The following is a 21,869-nucleotide window of genomic DNA, read 5'->3' as shown; positions in this document are numbered from 1 at the left end:
GGTGTTGCTCAAGAGGAGGTTCCAGATAGAGAACCGTGCTTACCAAAACACTGAGTGAGGAGAGTTTAGTGAGGTAAGATTGCAGTAAGGAGGACTTGCTATTGGAGAGGCTTGTTTCAGAGGAGTGAAGATTTCATGCAAAGAGAGGAGAAGAGGATGACTACAGATAGTCATAGCAGAGGTTCAGAAATAAGCCACAGCAGAAGGAAAGATGCCAAGGCAAATGGCATGAGGGTGAGTCAAAAAGAGTTTGACAGAGAGAAAGCTGAGATAGATTTCCAGATTGGAATATTGATGGAGATGCTGCAAAGAAGTGTTGAAGACCAGAACCATGGTTGGACCATGAAAAAGAGAGTAAAGTGGTAGAGGCTACGAAAAAAGAGAAATCAACAAGTGAAGTTAGCAGTAGTAGAAGAATTAAGAAAGATTGAGCAGATATTGACTGCTTAAGAGGAATCGGAGGAACTCAGAGAAGCAAAAGCAGAAATGGAAGTTTCCATTTGTAGACTAGAACAAGGTGAAATGTTAGGTGAAGAGGATAATGAAAGATCAACTGAATATCTCGTGGACTATTGGCATAGTTCAGAACAATTCAAAGATATGTTGACAAGGGAAGCAGATGAGGTAATGAAGCCTTCTTATTTTAATTCTCATAGTTTGTGTATGTTTGCAGGATATGCAGAGGATGATGGACAATCTGGTGAAACTATCACAAACAAGAATGAAGCTCTTGAGGTGAATTATGATGGAGAATCCCTTTTAGAGGAAGAAGGTGCTGATCTATTGCAGCAGAAGAAGTTCATAGATGAAATTGCGTTTGGTGTGAAACAGTCAGATGAAGTTGATATGGACCAGAAGCCTAATGACAATGCCATAGTGGTACTACAAGAAGGTAAACAATTGAATTTTTTGAATGAATTGATGAAAGAACTTTGCCATATAATAGTGCAGAAAACAAGATAACTCAGGAGGATTGCCAGGAAAAGGATGAAGCTGAGAATGGAAATTGTGATGAAGTGCTGGAGAAATTTCACAAGGAAATAGAATTCTTGGAAAGATTGCTCAAGGAACCTGAAGGAGAAATGAAGCTTTCAGAACCTAATAAAGAGGAGATTATGGTTACTATGCATGGTGTGGAAGACAGCATTAATAAATATGATGCTGAAATCAGAGAAATTGAGCAGAGATTATTTGAAGGTGAGATGAAAGATTAGGAGCAACAAGGAAGTTATGTCCTCAGAGACATGAAGGAGACAGGAGTATTAATTTAGCAAGATCAAGATGGAAATAACCAGCAATTTGAAAGGGATGATCAGCTACATGAGAGTGAATTTGAGGAAGGCAATGGATTGCAGAAGTATAGCAACTGGAAGTAGAATGAAGAACCAAATATTAGTCTGGCAATACAAAGAAAAACAAGTGAAGACCGAAGATACATATGGAGAATGAAGAAAAGAGTCCAGTGGAAGCTATTGCAGCATATTAGGTGGAATGGCAAGCTGATGAACGAGTTCAGAGAACTTGAACAAATTCATATTGATTTGTTAAAGAAGGAAAGACTTGGAGAAATGGAGTCACAGCAAGAAGGATCTGCTGAAATCCAAAAGATCTATGATGGAGGATTGGTTCTTGAAGCATCAAAAGAAAATGGAAGGTATTGTATTTTGAAAACTGAAAGTTGTTGTGTCTTTGTAGGTCATATAGACTTGAGGAAAGACAAGAAGTTATTGGAAATTGTTATATTAATAGATGAAGAGATGACTACTCATAGTCATATGCAGAATAAGGAGGAAAGTTACAGCCAAGTGAAGGAAGATGTCCAGTTAGATGACATCCAAAGGATAAGTCAAAAGGAGGATGGCAAAAGAATTATTGGAATCAAAGGATACATTGAGGAAAGGCAACTGTTTAGTGTTGTCATAAGTGAATGAAAATAACATAATTATGTGATGCATAGGGAAGAGCAATTGTTAAACATAGTTGTAGTAAATTATGTAGATATTAGACCATTGTTTAAAACTGAAGCCAAAAGAGGACATCTATTGAAGGTTGGTATAGTAAACTATGTAGATATTAAACAGTCATTGGAGATCATTGAGCTTGAAGGAAGCCAAAGTAAAGAAGGACTAAAGACCGATGATGCAGACAATGAAGGTTGTGTAGAGATTTTGGGAGAAATTCCAAATGAAGTGGCGGATTTGTGGCATAAGTCAATTCTTTTGAAGAGGAGGTAAGGAAATCAAGGAATAAGTGATCAGATTGTACAAACAGAACTGAATGAGAGCAAGGTAGCCATGAATGACAAATATGAGAAAAGTGGTCAGAACTGTTGGCATAATGAGGAAGCAAGGTAAAGTAATTGTGTTCATTGAATTGATTAAATCTGATGAAGATTTATATGCAGGTACAAGGCAATGTGAAATGAATGTGAAACAAGGAGCTAATTCTGAAGATCAGATCGAATTAATGAAGGGTGAGATTAGAATGTCTCAAAAATATGGAATGGTGTTGAATCTACAGTATGGGAGTGTTGAACTAGAAATGAATTCAATAGATGATAGTAACAGAATTACTATTGTGCTACAAGGATTTATTGATGGAGAAGAGATTGAAGATGACATTTCAAGAGTAGACAAATATAATGCCATAATCCTTAAGAGTGCAGAAATGAAGCTACTGGAAGAAGAAATATTCTAAGTAGCTAAATAAGAAGGAAGAATTCTAAGTTTTCAGGGAATTTGTGAAGTTACAGGTATGCTGAGAATTGAAGTAAGGAGTAGTGAAGTCATTGTAGAGGATCAATGGAGGAGGCATTTATACATTTCATAAATGTATATGGAACAATATGGGCATAGAGATTATGGTGTTCTTATTCAAGAATACAATCAGATGCAGGAGAACAGTATTCAACACATGAGGAGTGAAGTGGACAAAGGACTAGGTGAGTTATGGAGACTCAAATAGCAGCATTCCAATAAACTAAATGGAGGCCAAAAGAAGGAAGGGAAATTGACTGAAAGGAATGGTACAGGTGAAGGTAATGGTAGACTACAAATTAAAATGTGGAAGTCTGGCATAAAATATAATGATGAACAAACAGCAGTAAGATATATGGAAACGATAGCAGCAGACAGTGAGAGCATGACTAATGGGACAATACAGCATAAAGGAGGGAGACTTGAAGGACAAACAACAACAGTAGTAACCAAGGACAGACTACCAAACCAAGTATGGGATCCAGGAGGACACAGATCAGAAGTGCATGATCAGGAGATCATGATTAATTTAAACCTTGGGAGTCTGATGTAGGAGCATCTAGGCCTAGCCAGCAATGTGATGGAGTGGTCACATGTTGTGGCTAATACAAGTTTGGAGGAAGACTGGTTGTTAAATTTGTATTAATTTCAAATAAATGTAAGTGGTTAATTTGTTTCCTAATTCTGAACAGAATTAGGAATAAAAGGCAAATGATCCTCCCTGTGTGGAGATCAAGCCAATTAGCTATATTGATTAGTTAGAGTAGGATATGATTTCTAGGAATAGAGTGAATTCCTTCAATTGTGGAAGGAAATTGTTATACAGGGCATATATGTATTTCCCTTATTTTCTGAAATGGGAGAGATGCGAGAGGGGAGCGAGACAGAAGAAGATTCGAGGCATTTGTAAGCCTACGGGTAGTATGAGAGGAAGAGGCCATTAATTAGATTAATCAGGCCTGAGAAGGGAAAAATCCTTCAAATATATGTTTGTATTTATGTTTGTATACAGAGGATTGATTGGAGTGATAGAACTGTGTGATTGAATGCATTTCTTTTGGGCAGAGGCTTTACCTGTGTGATCAGGCCGAAGGGCGAAGCTCTGTGATTATTTGCTGTGAATAATCAGTGTGCATGCATAATCACATAACCGGCCCGTGGAGGCTTGAATTCTTGTTTTTCTATCTATTTTTGAATGCTCTTGGTGCGGACTGTGTTTTTCATATGTTTTCATGCAATTACTGTGTTGAAGGATCATTTGGCGGGCGCATCCCATTGAACTGGGTTTGAAGGCAGAGAACCCAAATACATTTAGTATTGACAAAAACTGCATTTGGATTTAAGAATCTAGGCCTCAAATCATTATAAATGAGAGTTCTAAAGTTATTGGGTCCGTAGAACCCAAATTGCATTGGCCCTTTGTATTTTCCATATCGCATCCCCGAAACACTTTCTAAAGGAAAATCACACTAAGACTTAGCAGATTTATTGAATCGGATCTGAAATATTACAAACTATGCTTTTGAACCTTATCGGGTTCGTCCTATAATCGCATCGCTGCCAAGGAAGGGAACCGGCTTATGATTGCCGAATTCCGATAAAGCGACATACCCGGACCCGAAACAACATAGGGGCGGTTGGATAGGTTTTCGGATCCGCAACGGTGATCGCATCGGAAGATTGAAGGGGAAGCAACATTTAGTAATGTGGGCCTATGGTAGTCGCTGATAGCGATTAGTGATTATTGCATCGGACTCCGCCAAAGGATAGTGCCTATATTGCAAACTAATGGGACCTCCTATCATCGATAAGGAAATTTGATCTGGACCGTTAGATCTTATCACTCCATATCAATAGTCACATGTGCTTGGTGAGTTGACTTTTGTGTACGGTAAGCACACCATTGGGAAAAGGGATGATGCATGGACCGATAGGGTGATGAACGCAGTTGTAATGTTGGAAGTTTGGTTAAAGGCATAGAGCAGGGTTTTAAAGGCATACAATGCTTCCGATATATATACATAAGGGCATGGAGGTGTAAAGAATTAAAAAGGGGGCATTAAGGGAAATTTAAGTCCTATTAAGGTATATATGTTGTGCAGCCTTAGGGTTGCATCAAAAAACTAGCAAGAAACCTATAAATCTCATGTCAAGGAGGAGGAGGAAAATCTTGACTAATCGGAGGAACCATTGGGTTGTGGCCTTCATGGACATACAAGTCTATGTGTGCTAGTCTTGCCTCTATCTCGTTCAGTATCTCATTTTGATTGTACTAGATGTCATTAATATATGCCACAAGCTCATTCTAATCCTCATACTTGTGCTCACAAAGGATGTCTAGGTTGGCCTACATGTCCTCAACTAGTCAGCAATCATTCCAAGGGAGGGAGGTTGAATAACATGACCTAGAGAGAGGGTTGGGCCCTGCACAATTTTTCCCTCCATCTCCATACCACCTTGCTCATCATCGTTCTGTTTCCCTACTCTTTCTGCACGTGCTCCTTGCCACCCTGTGTGGCCACCACCTCTACGAGGTTTGTCACGTTGACGAATCATCCCTACAAGAAACGAACAACACCAAGGTTGCACCCAAAAATAGAGACCACTCCCACTAAAAATTATCTAAGTAAACGCACCTAAATTTCCAAGCCCTGGCCTTAGCACCAACACGGTCTTGAGGGGAGTTTGGTGAGGCCCTATTACAGAAACAAACAAAATTGGGAGAAATGAACACCATGAAAAGGCCCACCACAAGCAAATGGGGACCCGGACCAAACTACATCAGCGCTGAAAGAAACTACGACTCACTTATAACCCCATTACCCACGAAAACACAAGGAGGACTGATCAGGTGCTCATTATTTAGCTCAAAAATAAAATTTCTCAGAATGGCGTGAAACCTGAACAACCATATCCATCTCGGAAAAATGATCCTAATGTAACTCGTTTCGTCAAAAACCGAGTTCGTATGAGAAAGTTATTGTGTTCTCATCGCTTTGTTAAATAGGCAAAATTTACAACAACAAAAAAATACCCAGTCACTGTACAATCAGCAGTCTGTACTCCTGACATGGCAGGTGACTAAGCATGGTCAATGCAGGTCAGTGGAAAATCAAGGATGGACAAGTGGCAATATTTGGTTGGGTTGTACAGTGGTGTGTTGGTGCATTTCTATTGGTTTTATTCTAGACCAATGGAAGAATCCCACATGGCAAGACCACAGGCCGCCATGTGGCACCTCCAAAAGGTCAGGTTGTCTATCTACACATTGGAGAAAATATTGTAGTGGAAGTCAGGGTCGAACTCGCGACCTCTAGCACACTGTCTACGCTATTTACCAACTTCTTTATCGGGTGGTTCTTACCACGTTATATCTCTGTTTACATTTGAAGTTTTTCAATTTGGAGATTGGTGATTAGGGGAGGGCCAGCCCTCCCCCATGTGAAGGCAATGTTTTAACCACAACAGCTATATAACCTGACGGTTAGTTAACCCACCAAACCTGTAACAGTTACCACATGTGAACGCTTGTGTTGTGACATAAAACGGTTAGCGGCAGACAGTTCACAAACCTCCAACATTAACTCTGCATGTGAACACGACACCACAACCTCAACGGTCAGCACAGAATGCTCCGCTCCAATGGTTAATGCAACGTTGACATTGCATGTGATCAGGCCAACAAAACCACCGCAAGTTAAGATTTCCATTGGCGCTAATATGTTTTTAAAAATTAATTAAGTGCAATTTAGCCTTAATTAACTATGAGTTAATCTGGCGATAAGTTTGGCGGTGCACACAAATTCGGCCCTACTTCCAGATTTAGCAAGGCTAACTGGAGATATTCCATAATTAGAGGAGAAAATGTAGGAAAAGGTTGACTGAGCCATAGAGAAGTCTATTTTCGACCAAATTGAACTCATAAAAAGGTGTTCTTAGCTAATTTGGACATTCTGAACACATTTCTGCAGGTATCAAGAGAGATAGAGCTTTGTAAAATAGCATTTTTCCACATTGAGATAATACAGAGGCCCAAGCCATGGAAGCTGGACCAAGGAGATGTAGCCGAGGAGGGATGACCTCCTTCATCAAAATATTGTGTTAAAGTGTCTCTTTGATGGTTTGTTATACTTTGAATGTCTGATGTTCAGTATTTGTTTCGAAACTATTTTTCCCATGAATGTCATTTTAAAACTTAAGAAAATTTACCTAATTGTATGCACAGACAACTAAGGAAACCTCAGCACAAGAAGCAATAAGAAAGAACATGTTTATAAATCTGTAATTGTTATTAGCATAGAAAAACTAATCATACAAAAATAGATCAAGTTGGTATCAGATCAAACGTTGTATTTCTTGATTGCTTGAGTTTGTGCAATTAGGGTTTTAATGGTTGCAAAATTGTGATTCTTACAAGGTTAAAGTTACAGAAAGGAGAAGGGAAGCTATTGGTAGCAACTCCTGAGGTAATTCCCAAAAGAAGGAGAGCCACAAGGCCATAATGTCCACCACCCAAAGTTCCAATTTCAGTTGCACTTGAAACTCCTCAAGTTTTTCTTCAACTGAGATTGAAGAGGTAAAAGCAATACCAATTTCTAAGCTTGAATCCACAGCCATTATGTCTGGAGAAAGAGAGCCTAAAGGTCCCTCTTCAGAAGAGGAAGAATTCAAGAAAGTTTTATATACTTTGACTGAGATGGTTAAATTCCTCTATGAAGAGAGGAACACTAGAATGGTTGGAGAGAGTTCTAAACCTCCACATGCAGAAGGAAGCTCAGAGGACAAAAAAGATGAGAAGAAGGATTCCAAAGGGAATGGTGGAAATCCACCTCCATCTCCACCATCCTCATCATCTTCCTCATCATATTCATCATCTCAAACAACATAATCTTCCACTACCACCACTGAAACTTCCCATACACATTCAAAAACCCTAAAAGGAAAGACTCTGTTACTTAAATAGGACATTAAATTTGAACCTCCCATGTACAATAGAGAGGTGAATGAAGAAAAGTTGGACAATTGGATTCAACAGTTGGAGGTATACTCCAGAATTCAAAACCTTCAAGAAGATGTCATAAAGATCCAATTGGCTTGATCGAGGCTAGAAGGAACTGCACTAATTTGGTGGGAAGGAAAGACTTAAGAGGAAATGAGAACCCATGGTAAGATATCCATTACTTGGGTTGAATTTGTTTCTATAATTAAAAGATAGTTTTATCCTTTAGCCTATATGCAAAAAGTCATTATGAGTTGGCAGAACTTTATGCAACTTAAAGGCTAAACAATCCAAGATTATACACAGGAGTTTACGAAAAGGGCTTTGTTATTAGGAGTGGATTTGAATTCCTAAGATACATTTCTGAAATATATTGGGGGTTTACATTCCTATCTGAAACATATTTTTCTTATGTTCAATCCAAATAACTTAGATGAAGTATGTGTGCAAGCCACGCACCTTGAATCTAGAGGAAAGAACATTAAGGAAGAGTTTAGTAAGAGGAAGCCCTTCAAGGGTATGGAGAAAGAAAAGGGTGAAAAATGGAAGGGAAAGAAGAATGCAAGTGTGAATAAAGAAGGGGAGAAAATCACATGTAAACATTGTTCCAAAGAGGGGCGTGATGAAGCCCACTACTGGGAATTGCATCCTGAATTAAGGCCTATGAAACAAAACAATAAGGGAAAACAAAAGATGATCGCTACCACACAACATGACTTTGGTCGAGATTATGGTGATGAGATCAAGATTTCAACCATGGCTAAAAAAGGAAAAGAGATTGTTGCAAGCACTAGTTCATCACATAGTCAAAACAACACTTCAAATCAAGAGTCAAGAATAGAGTTGTTTCATGTAAGAGTGATTTCAAATCATACAAATATTGATGCGTTATTTGATAGTGGGTCACAATCAAACTTGATTTCAGAAGACTTGGTAAAAAAACTAAACCTTGAAATTTTACCTCATCATAAGCCATATCCATTGGGTTGGATAGTTAACAATGCAAACTTACAGGTTACAAGGAAGTGTTTATTCAAGTTTGTCATTACTGAAAAGTTCATTGATGAAGTTCAGTTAGATGTAGTTCCACTTGACATCTTAGGAATCATTTTGGGTATTCCTTATTTCTATGATATGAAAGAAGTATTTTATCGTCATGGCAACAAATACATATTGCTCAACAATGGGGTGGAGTACATAGTGATAGCCCATCGCAAAAAACTAAACATTTCTTTGGTTAATGCAGGGCAAATGAAGAGACTAGTAAATGCAATTAAAAATTTTGTGCTTCTCATGATAAATAAAAAGAACGATATTTATTATGAATCTTTTGAAGTTTGTGATGATAAATTGAAACTCCTCAAGTTTTTCCTTCAACTGAGATTGAAGAGATAAAAGCAATACCAATTTCTGAGCTTGAATCCACAGCCATTATGTCTGGAGAAAGAGAGCCTAAAGGTCCCTCTTCAGAAGAGGAAGAATTCAAGATAGCTTTCTATAATTTGACTGAGATGGTTAAAGTCCTCTATGAAAAGAGGAACATAAGAATGGTTGGAGAGAGTTCTAAACCTTCACATGGGGAAGGAAGCTCAGAGGACAAAAAGATGAGAAGAAGGATTCCAAAGGGAATGGTGGAAATCCACCTCCATCTCCACCATCCTCATCATCTTCCTCATCATATTCTTCATCTCAAACAGCATAATCTTCCACTACCACCAATGAAACTTCCCATACTCATTCAAAAACCCCAAAAGGAAAGACTCCATTACTAAATTGGACATAAAATTTGAACTTCCCATGTAAAATGGAGAGGTGAATGAAGAAAAGTTGGACAATTGGATTCGACAGTTGGAGGTATACTCCATAATTCATAACTTTCAAGAAGATGACATAAAGATCCAATTGGCTTGATTGGCGCTAGAAGGAATTGCGCTAATTTGGTGGGAAGAAAAGACTCAAAAGGAAATGAGAATCCATGGTAAGATATCCATTACTTGAGTTGAATTTTCTTCTGTAATTAATGACAGTTTTATCCTTTAGCCTATATGCAAAAAGTCATTATGAGTTGGCAGAATTTTATGCAGCTTAAAGGCTTAACCGTCCAAGATTATACACAGGAGTTTAGGAAAAGGGCTTTGTTATTAGGAGTGAATTTGAATTCCCAAGAAACATTTCTAAAATATATTGGGTGTTTACATTCCTATCTAAAACATATCATTCTTATGTTCAATCCAAATAACTTAGATGAAGTATGTGTGCAAGCCATGCACCTTGAATCTAGAGGAAAGAACATTCAGGAAGAGGTTAGTAAGAGGAATCCCTTCAAGGGTATGGAGAAAGAAAAGGGTGAAAAATGGAAAGGAAAGAAGAATGCAAGTGTGAAGAAAGAAGGGGAGAAAATCACATGCAAACATTGTTCCAAAGAGGGGCCTGATGAAGCCCACTACTGGAAATTGCATGCTGAATTAAGGCCTATGAAACGAAACAATAAGGGGAAACAAAAGGTGACTGCTACCACACAACATGACCTTGGTCGAGATTATGGTGATGAGACCAAGATTTCAACCATGGTTACAAAAGGAAAAGAGACTGTTGCAAGCACTAGTTCATCACATAGTCAAAACAACACTTCAAATGAAGAGTCAAGGATAGAGTTATTTCATGTAAGAGTGATTTAAAATCATACAAATATTGACACATTATTTGATAGTGGGTCACAATCAAACTTGATTTCAGAAGACTTGGTAAAAAAACTAAACCTTGAAATTGTACCTCATCATAAGCCATATCCATTGGGTTGGATAGTTAACAATGAAAACTTACACGTTACAAGTAAGTGTTTATTCAAGTCCGCCATTATTGAAAAGTTAATTGATGAAGTTGAGTTAGATGTAGTTCCACTTGACATCTCAGGAATCATTTTGGGTAGTCCTTATTTCTATGATATGAAAGCAGTATTTTATCATCATGGCAACAAATACATATTTCTCAACAATGGGGTGAAGTACATAGTGAGAGCCCATCGCAAAAGACTCAACATTTCTTTGGTTAATGTAGGGCAGATGAAGAGGCTAGTCAATGCAAGTAAAAATTTTGTGCTTCTCATGATCAAAAAAAAGAATGATATTTATTATGAATCTTTTGAATTTTGTAATGATAAATTGAAATCTGATTTGTTTGATGTGGTAAGCAAGCATGGCGAGATGTTTCAGGAACCAAAGGGGTTACTTCCCAAGAGTGGGGTGGAGTACATAGTGAGAGCCCATCACAAAAATCTGAACATTTCTTTGGTTAATGTAGGGCAGATGAAGAGACTAGTAAATACATGTAAAATTTTTTGCTTCTCATGATCAAGAAAAAGAATGATATTAATTATGAATCTTTTGAAGGTTGTGATGATAAATTGAAATATGATTTTTTTGGTGTGGTAAGCAAGCATGGCGAGATCTTTTAGGAACTAAAGGGGTTACCTCCCAAGAGGGGAATTGAGCATGAGATTCAGCTGCAACAAGATGTTCCACTTCCGAACATTAACATGTATCGCATGTCTATTATGGATAGCATGGAAATCAAAATGCAAATTCAATAATTGCTTAACAAAGGTGTCATACGCCCATCTACTTCACCATGTGGTTCGCCCATTGTCTTGGTGCCAAAGAAGGATGGAACTTGGCACATGTGTGTGGATTTTCATGCACTAAACAAAATCACAGTAAAGAATCATTATCCACTCCCAAGAATTGGTCATTTGCTTGATCAATTGAGGTATGAAAATTATTTCACTAAGTTACACTTGTGAAGTGGTTATCATCAAGTTAGGATAGTTAAAGAAGACATTTGGAAAACTGCATTTAAAACTAAACGAAGATTGTTTGAGTGGCTTGTTATGCCTTTCGTTCTTACAAATGCTCTAGCTACTTTGATGAGGGTAATCAATGATGTATTGAAACCATTTATAGATGAGTTTTTCAGGCATAGGTATATATTGTAAATCAATGAAAAATCTGAATGTATGGGGGAGGGAAGGATACCTAATGGTAGATATTTTCTTAGAAGCATTAGGGATGAAGCTCAGAATTGTTAATATCTACGGACCCTTCCACAATCATGTAGAATTTTGTGAATCACTCTTGCACTCCTTTTTATTAATGGAAGATAACATAATCCTTCGCGGTGACCTCAACTTGTCAATGGAACATGTTGAATCTTTGGGAAATCATGCATAGCTAAAAAACCTCTCGGATTTCTTCATCAATATACAAAAGACAAATAATTTTATCGACATACTGATAGCACTAATTAAGCTGACCTGAAGAAATCATAAAATTGGGTATGACATGCTAGCCAGAAGTCTCGATCGATTTCTTTTCAAAAAGTCTCCTATGAATAAATTTGACATGATTCGGAAATGGGTAGGGTCAGGTAGCATCTTGGATCACTCATCAATATGCTTATAATTTCGGGATTATAACCAAAGCCTAAGGATCCTTTTAAATTCAACTCAACTTGGGTAAGAGATAAAGAATACCATCATATTTTCAAATAAACTCGGCAGGTAAACCCATTGGATGAAGTCAAGTTAGTGTCTGAACCTTTTTCCACAAACATGAACTTACTAAAGAAAAGGACGTTAGACTGCACAAAGGCCAAGAAAAAGGGGGAAGAGGACACTCTCATAAACATTGAGGATGAACTTCATAAGCTGGAAGATCTAGTCAGAAGTCGATATGAAACGATGGAAGAAAAAACCCAAATTATTCATCTAGAATCTGAGAGATTCAAGATATTGAAGGATCGGGAAGAAACTTGGAGGCTTAAGACGAGATCCATATGGTTACAATCTGGATGTGAGAATGCCAAATTCTTTCAGCATTACGCCAAGGGCTAGAAAGCAGTCAGTACAATCTCGGCACTAACAGATGATGAAAGTTCAACTATACAATCTTCCAAAGGTCTTGCAAATTTGGGCATCTCGCATTTTAGGAAATTATTTAAAGCACCTTAGGATGCCACTATAGCAAAAATTCTAAATATTACAAGACATTTTCCTAGTTATATAGATGAGGAGGTAGCTAAGGAATTATATGGGCTAGTGGCTATAGAGGAATTGGAAGTTGTGCTTAAATGGTTTAATGAATATAAGAGTCTTGGCTGGGATGGTTTGCCTATGGAATTCTACTTAGCTTTATTTGATGTGATTTTACATGAACTTGTCAAGTTTATTGAGGAATGTTGGCTGGATGACTGCATGTATGATGCTTTTAATGAAACTTTTATTTCCCTTATCCCTAAATATGACAACCCCAAATCCTTCAATGACTTTGGACCCGTCTACCTTTGTAATTGTATCTACAAGATTATGTCAAAAATCATTGCAAACCACATCAAGCCTATCCTTTCCCAACATATAACACAAGAAAAATTTTCCTTTTTAGAAAATTGTCAAATCCACGAAGCTATAGGAATTTCTCATGAAGGATTTCATTCTATGAAAAAAAAATCTAAAGGGCATGATTTTCGAAATTATTTTATCGAAGGCTTTTGAGAGAACCACTTGGTTATATTTGAGGATATGACTGACTCATTTTGGATTCCCTCATGCCTTCATTAATTAGATAAAGTGTTGTATATCCACTATTTCATATAGTATCCTCGTTAATGGGTCCGCTTCTACCTTCTTTCATGTAGAACGTGGACTTAGGCAGGGCTACCCATTATCACCATTAGTAATGGATGATCTGAGTAGATTAATCATCGAACACAAGAACCAGGGTAGACTTAAAGGTGTCAAAATAGATGATGTCATCATTTTGTCACATATACTATTTTTGGATGATATCCTCATCTTATTAAATGGCGAGATCAATGACCCTATTGTGTTCAATACCACTTTTAAATTATTTTGAAAATCCATTGAGATGGTCAACAATCAAGAGAAGTCTACACTAACAACTATTAGATGTTCATAGCTCCAAATCGACTATGCTCTTCAGAGGTTTCCATACACAATACTCCCTTTTGAAGAAGGACTTAAGTATCTGGGATTTTTCCTCAAGCCCAATAGCTACAAAATTGTTGATTGGACGTGGCTGGTAACCAATGTTGAAAAAAAAATAAACATCTGGCACAATTGATGGTTACCTCAGGCATGATGCCTTGTTCTTATCAAATCAATATTAGAGGCAATTCCTGTCTATTGGATGTCATTGGCTTGGATCCCAAAAGGAATTATATCCAGAATTCAAAAGTTATGCCGCAAGCTATTGTCTAGTCAATTTAATGTCTTAAATTGCTCTACATAAATTATCAATCTGGGTATCGTAAACTGATGAAGTGTGGTGCACCATATGTGCTTAGTTAACCTTTTTCTTACTTCGTTGTTCTATAGATTTTATTTTGTTTTGGGGTTTTGTTATTGTTGATCTTCTAAAGTGTCTAATGCAAATTGAAATCATATTATAAGGTCTTAAGAATACTTTTAAAAGTCAAGTATGGATGTAGATTTCAAGACAAGGTTTATGTCCCTAATGGTAACTTCCAAAACTTAGCACTTCAAAGGATCTCAAAACATGTTATTGATGAAATTAATACTTAAACAAGAATGGAAATGTGCTGCTATTCAAATCAAACAAATGATTAACTACTGATCATGAAATCACTATCTCTGTTGTTTATCTAAATATAGAAATAAAAGTTAAGCTATCACACTCAACAAATCAAAAACTGCAAACTAATAAAAGTAAAATCAAATCACATCATTCATAGTCCGATAGCTTGCCAGGCAGTCTAAGTTATGGCTTTAGGAGATAACGTCAATGATATGAGGAATTTGATATCTAATTGCAGAAAAATAAAGCTAAAATCAAATCACATCATTCATAGTCTGATAGCTCGCCAGGTAGTCTAAGCTATGGCTTTAGGAGATAACGTCAATGATATGAGGAATTTGATATCTAATTGCAGAAAAATAAAGCTAAAATCAAATCACATCATTTATAGTCCGATAGCTTTCCAAGTAGTCCAAGCTATGGCTTTAGGAGATAACGTCAATGATATGAGGAATTTGATATCTAAACTAACTAACAAAGCAAATGAATAAGAATAAAATCAAAACATAACTGAAATTAAAAAGCTAAAAAAAAACAAAGTCAGTAGAGAGGAAAATCTCATGTCACTATTTGATGCAAAAACATGTAAAGAAAAACTAATCTACAATCAACCAGTTGAACACACTTACATGAATTGAAATTGCATGAATGGAAAATCTAATCTATCAAACTTGAAAGCAATCAAATTACATAATGAAATCAAAGCAAGATTACAAAACGAAATCTACTCTACCTTACATTCTAATATGCTCCATGACATCTACTTCACATCTCCTTCCATGTTGATAACATCAAATCTTTATTCAAATTCTTCAAAATTACAAAGTACAACAAAGATCTACAAAGCTTTCAAAAGCCATCAAGGAAGAACTACAAACTTCAAGCTAAGCTAAGACTCACAAGCTAAGCTCTAAACTCTAAGATAACAAATGAAGGAGAAAGATCTCCTATTTATACAAAAAGATGAGAAGTCATCTCATTAATGAGAGTCCATGAATCTCTCCCTCTACCTCTAGAGTCCTAATCAAAATAGGAACTGATAAGACACATGTCTTCTTAGAGTTTCAATACAATTAGGAGTTGTGACACATATCATCATGATCCCATGATTCTTTCCACTCAAATTCGAATTTGGCCTTAGAGTGCCACATAAGGGTCTTCTAGAAGTCTTCTTTTGACCTACACATGTTAGAAATCTCAACCCACTTGTTAGGTATAAGCATATGCACATTATTTTCTAATTTTTAACCAAAAATTCACTTAAAAATGCTAAGAATTAATAAAGTTTGGAAAAACATAAATGTGGCCCAATGATAATGAAAGTGGGATGAATGTAGTGACATAGTAGTGAAATGGAGGTGATATAATGGACATAATAGTGAAAGTGTAATGGAAATGAATGAAATTTTCAAGACCCAACATACCCCCAACTGAAGTTATTACATGTCCTCATGCAATATGTATTACATTAACTCTTTTGATCCTTGAGCTTTGGCTTAACTTTGCATGATATCATTTGATAACTTCATATTTCTGCAAAGTGTTTTACTTGAATTGCAACATGGTTGGTTCTTGTGTTACAACCAATTTTTTTGTTGTTGTTGCATTCTATTTTAATCTTTGAACTTTGCATAATGATATTTTGATTATTTTTGCAAATTATATCTTTATTGAATTGCATGATGGTTGGTTCTTGTGTGACAACCATGATTTTGTTTGTATCCAATTTATCCTTTAAGCACTTTTTGAAAAGCCATTGTATGCTCATAATAACAATGTAATAGTTAATATATGTTGGAAGTATGTGAGCTCCTAAGTATGATATGGACATGGCAAGATATGAATATGAATGTATTCCCCCCCCAACTGATGGTATTGACAATTTTATGGAATGAGGAAGAGAAATGCTTTTCCAACAATTATCATTCTAGTTTTTTATGGAAATCTATGGTCAAAAGTTAGAAAATGACATACCTTAACATACCCTTTGGAATGGATGAGTTGTATGTGTGGTGGCTGCAAAATTCTGATCATATTCTTCTTCAAGTGGTTGAACAAGAGGAGTCATGGATAAAGAGATAAGATGACTTTTTATTGCTTCTACTAAAACTTGTTGAATCTGCTCCAAAATGCTGAAATAATAGTCTTCATGTCTTCAAAGCTCATTGGCACAATTCCTACTATGTGAAAAGATGTTCTGATGTCGAACATAGTAGGAAATTGTTGACTTAGTGGCCATTAATGGATGCCACTAGTCAACACGAGAACTCTCACTATTGATGACAATGAAAGTCAAGATGCCCAAACACATCTTGTTAGGTAAGAATGATTTTGCCAATGTTGAGTCACCTATAAGATCTGACGAACAAGGGACATTAATTTATTCCCATTGTTTGTCAGCATGAGAACTTGCCATTAAGGCATGCAAGCCTCAAGGTGTTTTTACAAAAGAACTTAGACTCAAAGGACTATGGACTCAATAATTTGTATTGAAGTAGTGCTTATTTGCAAAAAAAAAATGACAAGAAATGGAAGATGACAATGGAGAGTAGAAATGGCAATGGGCAATAATCATGTGAATGAGCTTCTTGATTTTATTTGTGGGTTATGAATGGAAAAAAAGAGATAGAAAGTGTATGTGAATGTAAATGGAAAATATGGAGTGAAATGAGGTGAATGGTTTATTATGAAGTATGGATGTGATGGAGACAATAGTATTTGAAAGTTTTTCAAGTGTTTAGATCTGATTGTGCATCAGCATATTTCCTCTTTGTTGCTGATCATCCTTTTATGAAACAAATTGGTCTCTTAGAGAGACACCATTTTCTTGTAGTCATTTGTCCTTCCTCCTGGAACCTGCAAAAAAACTAATACTTCTTTTGCAATGGAATGTAAGATTATCAAAGGAGAGAAGAGATCAATCTCTCTAGTTATGATATTTACACACAAAACTAAGAATTTGTATTAATGAAACAAGTTCTCAAAGGAAAAATCAAAAGAATTTATACATGCTTTGGAATTGGTGCCCCAAGTTGAATGTTGCTTCTTCTCAGCAATTTATTTCATTATTTGCCATTTCAAACTCTAATGATGGATTTCTCATTGTGTAGATTTTTTTGAGATCTTTCCAACGATACTTAAATCATCAAAATCTGATTTTGTATGAGAAAGTTAGCCTGATTTGAACAATGAGGTTTTTTAGCTGCGGAATTGGACTTGAGCTGCGGAATGTCGACGGTTTCTGTAGCTAAAAATCTTAAATAAAAAGTTAGCCATTCATCTTTCATCATCAGTCCAAAATTAATCAATACCTTCAAAAGAGAGAGCAAATAACTTATTCATTTCATTGATTCAAAATTATTATTTTTTTCTTGACATGCGGCGACTTAGTGTGGCGACTTAGTGATAACACACAACTTGACTTCCCTTTGACCGGGATCTTTTTCATCAACTTGGATCAAATGAATAGGACACCATCCATGTACTAACATTTTCCCAGCTACCCATGTGGTTTGTTTCGTCTCTTGACACCTATAACCTATAGAAGTAATAAAATGACTGTGAAAATACTAGTTAGCTGCAGAATAAGGCTGCATTCCGCAGCTAAAAGACAGTCAACCATTATTTTTCTGATTTAAGTTATTGGAAAAGAGATTTTATGCAGCCAAGTACCAGGGAGAAAGAGACTAAGATCACAGCTAGTGCATAGAACCAATTATTCATGAGCTTCTCTGCTATTTTTCAAAAAAATTCTTCACTGTTTTGCTTGAAAAATAAAAATTTTATAAATGGTATATGAAGAAAAACAGTTTTAATAATGAAAATATTTCAGAGTAATGGAACTGTATGATCTTTTCAACAGATTTAATGACTCCTACAACAATCATTTAACACATATCCCTGACTGCCCATTTGATCTAACTAAAGAAAGTCCAAGTGCAAATGTGTTCAACTGAATTAGCTCTCCCAATGAGCCCATCATTTTTGTTCTCGGCTACTCTTCAGAATTCCCTTTACTGTCTGAGAAATGGAGTGATTGCATGGATAGAAATCAGACATTTATGGATATGGAAATGGAATGAAAATGTATATGGAAGCAGATGATTGTGACTAAAGCAATTGTATGTACAGAGCATGTGAAGACAGAGTGAATATATGCGTAGACTGAGTATGAAAAGAGGCTGCGAAGATATGAAAAGGGGAAAAAATCTCAGTGTAATGAACAACTAATCACGGTTTGAGAGTCATATGCAAATAGGTTACAATTCACAAGAATCCAGTACTGCCATTCACGAGAATGTTGCTACAATTCAAATCTCTACGAATCATGCAAGGCATGACTATGCAAATAATGAAATCCATCCAAGGCATCAAGCATTTTATGAAAATAACATAGGAATAGTTATTTAAACAGGTGGAGTAGTGAAGTTCAATTGAAATTGACAGATCAGTTTGGAAGAGGTGTACTCAACCGGTTCACGTAATGGAGTTAATCATTAAACAGAGCCGTCTTCAATTGGGATTGTTGTTAACAGGTGTTAATGAGTTATAGACGAGTGGAAAAAAAAGGCGGGAGACATGGTGGAGTAAACGCCAGCACATAATAAAATTAGAATTCCCTTTCTGAATTAAATCATAGCTTGTTCATAAAAATCCGTTTTTCTTCATGCGGCAGGCAAAAATAGGCTTCAGAAAACTGAGAAATTCTCTCAAACCGCTACGAATTTCTAAAAACCGTTTCTCGGTTATCTAATTGACCCTACTGGAAAAAAAAAACCCATGTTTTATCTTTTCCAAATTCACCTCCGTTTTTCCAAATCGTGCATTCAAAGTTTCATGTTTTTCTTTGTTTTGCATTTTTCCTGAATTATTGCATTCGGCTGAAAAGTTTCGAATCAGAGGTAAGACAATACGCCTTTGTTCGATAGTGGTGGTGTGCACACTATTGATCCTTATTGGAAATCTATGTGGGAGACAATAAATTTCCAATCCAACCATAGGAAAGGCACACTAATGAAGAACGCATTATTTGAAGAGTCGCGAAGCCATTTTATAAAGAAAAGTGGGGAATCGCTGAACAAAACCACGACCGAGAGACTACACATGGGGTTTGTAATGTTGAACTGAAGTCGTTGGATTGGGAACAATTGACATGTTGAAGCCATGGAAATCATATTGTAGGGTCAGCGATGCATTGGTTTGACTTATTGGCAGCATGAGGGATCCATACAAACTGGACGTGAAACTATTGTGGAGTGTATTATAGGGTGGAGATATCATCAATAAAGACCACAGGAGTCGTGCCATTAAATTTCTTTTTCTTTTTTAATTTTTTTTCTCTAAAATTGTAAAATTTATGAAATTGATTAATGGTTTTCAATTTCAAGCAGCAAAGACTTCAAGGTAAACATGCTAAAAACAGGCTTTGACTGAGATTTTAATCTAATTTTTTATCAATTTGGGCTAGGTGACTAGGATAGGATCCATGTCGGGACAATTCCGGAGATGCCCATGTGGTCAGTTTCTTCATTGAATGCCTGTAACCTGCTAAACCTTGAAATGAGCTGCGGAATTCACAATTAGTTGTGGAATCAGGCCACATTCCGCAACTAAGTTGCAAAATCTTATTAAAACAAGATACAGTGTTTTGAGGACCACTATAAACCATAACCAGTCAATCATGGTCAGCTGAATCTATCAAAGTAGTTGGGTTTTTATTTTTTCTCTTTTTTTTCTTCTTTTTTTGAATCAAATGAAATGATGAAGTTTATTTTGTCCCCTTTTCCTTTTTTTTCTCCTTCTTTTCACATAAAAATCCTTTTTCTGATCCTCCAGATCACACAAAGTGCAGGAGGAGAGCATACTCAAGAATTATTAATTTATTTATTTTTACATAACAATCATTTTTCTGATCCTCCAAATCACACAAAGTGCAGGAGGAGAGCATACTCAAGAATTATTAATTTTTTTTAGATGTAGGAGATAAGGCCTCCTAATTACACTTCCCTGGCAATGGCGCCAAAATTTCTAGTCAATTTAACGTCTTAAATTGCTCTACATAAATTATCAATCCAGGTATCGTTAACTGATGAAGTTTGGTGCACCATATGTGCTTAGTTAACCTTTTTCTCACTTCGTTGTTCTATAGATTTTATTTTGTTTTGAGGTTTTGTTATTTTTGATCTTCTAAAGTGTCTAATGCAAATGGAAATCTTATTATAAGGTCTTAAGAATACTTTTAAAGGTCAAGTATGGATGTAGATTTCAATACAAGGTTTATGTCCCTAATGGTAACTTCCAAAACTTAGCACTTCAAAAGATCTCAAAACATGTTATTGATGAAATTAATACTTAAACAAGAATGGAAATGTGCTGCTATTCAAATCAAACAAATGATTAACTACTGATCATGAAATCACTATCTCTGTTGTTTATCTAAATAAAAAAATAAAAGTTAAGCTATCACACTCAACAAATCAAAAACTGCAAACTAATAAAAGTAAAATCAAATCACATCATTCATAGTCTGATAGCTCGCCAGGCAGTCTAAGCTATGGCTTTAGGAGATAACGTCAATGATATGAGGAATTTGATATCTAATTGCAGAAAAATAAAGCTAAAATCAAATCACATCATTCATAGTCTGATAGCTCGCCAGGTATTCTAAGCTATGGCTTTAGGAGATAACGTCAATGATATGAGGAATTTGATATCTAATTGCAGAAAAATAAAGCTAAAATCAAATCACATCATTTATAGTCTGATAGCTCGCCAGGTAGTCCAAGCTATGGCTTTAGGAGATAACATCAATGATATGAGGAATTTGATATCTAAACTAACTAACAAAGCAAATGAATAAGAATGAAATCAAATCATAACTGAAATTGAAAAGCTAAAAAAAACAAAGTCAGCAGAGAGGAAAATCTCATGTCACTATTTGATGCAAAAACATGTAAAGAAAAACTAATCTACAATCAACCGGTTGAACACACTTACATGAATTGAAATTGCATGAATGGAAAATCTAATCTATCAAACTTGAAAGCAATCAAATGGCATAATGAAATCAAAGCAAGATTACAAAATGAAATCTACTCTACCTTACATTCTAATATGCTCCATGACATCTACTTCACATCTCCTTCCATGTTGAGAACATCAAAGCTTTATTCAAATTCTTCAAAAGTACAAAGTACAACAAAGCTCTCCAAAGCTTTCAAAAGCCATCAGGGAAGAACTACAAACTCCAAGCTATGCTAAGACTCACAAGCTAAGCTCTAAACTCTAAGCTAACAAATGAAGGAGAAAGATCTCATATTTATACAAAAAGATGAGAAGTCATCTCATTAATGAGAGTCCATGAATCTCTCCCTCTACCTCTAGAGTCCTAATCAAAATAAGAACTGATAAGACATATGTCTTCTTAGAGTTTCAATACAATTAGGAGATGTGACACATATCCTCATGATCCCATTATTCTTTCCACTCAAATTCGAATTTGGCCCT

The sequence above is a fragment of the Pinus tabuliformis genome, chromosome 4_1 (genome assembly GCF_031772625.1).
Source record: "Pinus tabuliformis cultivar Carrire ecotype Pingquan chromosome 4_1, CPIR1, whole genome shotgun sequence".
Taxonomy (NCBI): domain Eukaryota; kingdom Viridiplantae; phylum Streptophyta; class Pinopsida; order Pinales; family Pinaceae; genus Pinus; species Pinus tabuliformis.
Note: the sequence above shows the minus strand (reverse complement) of the source record.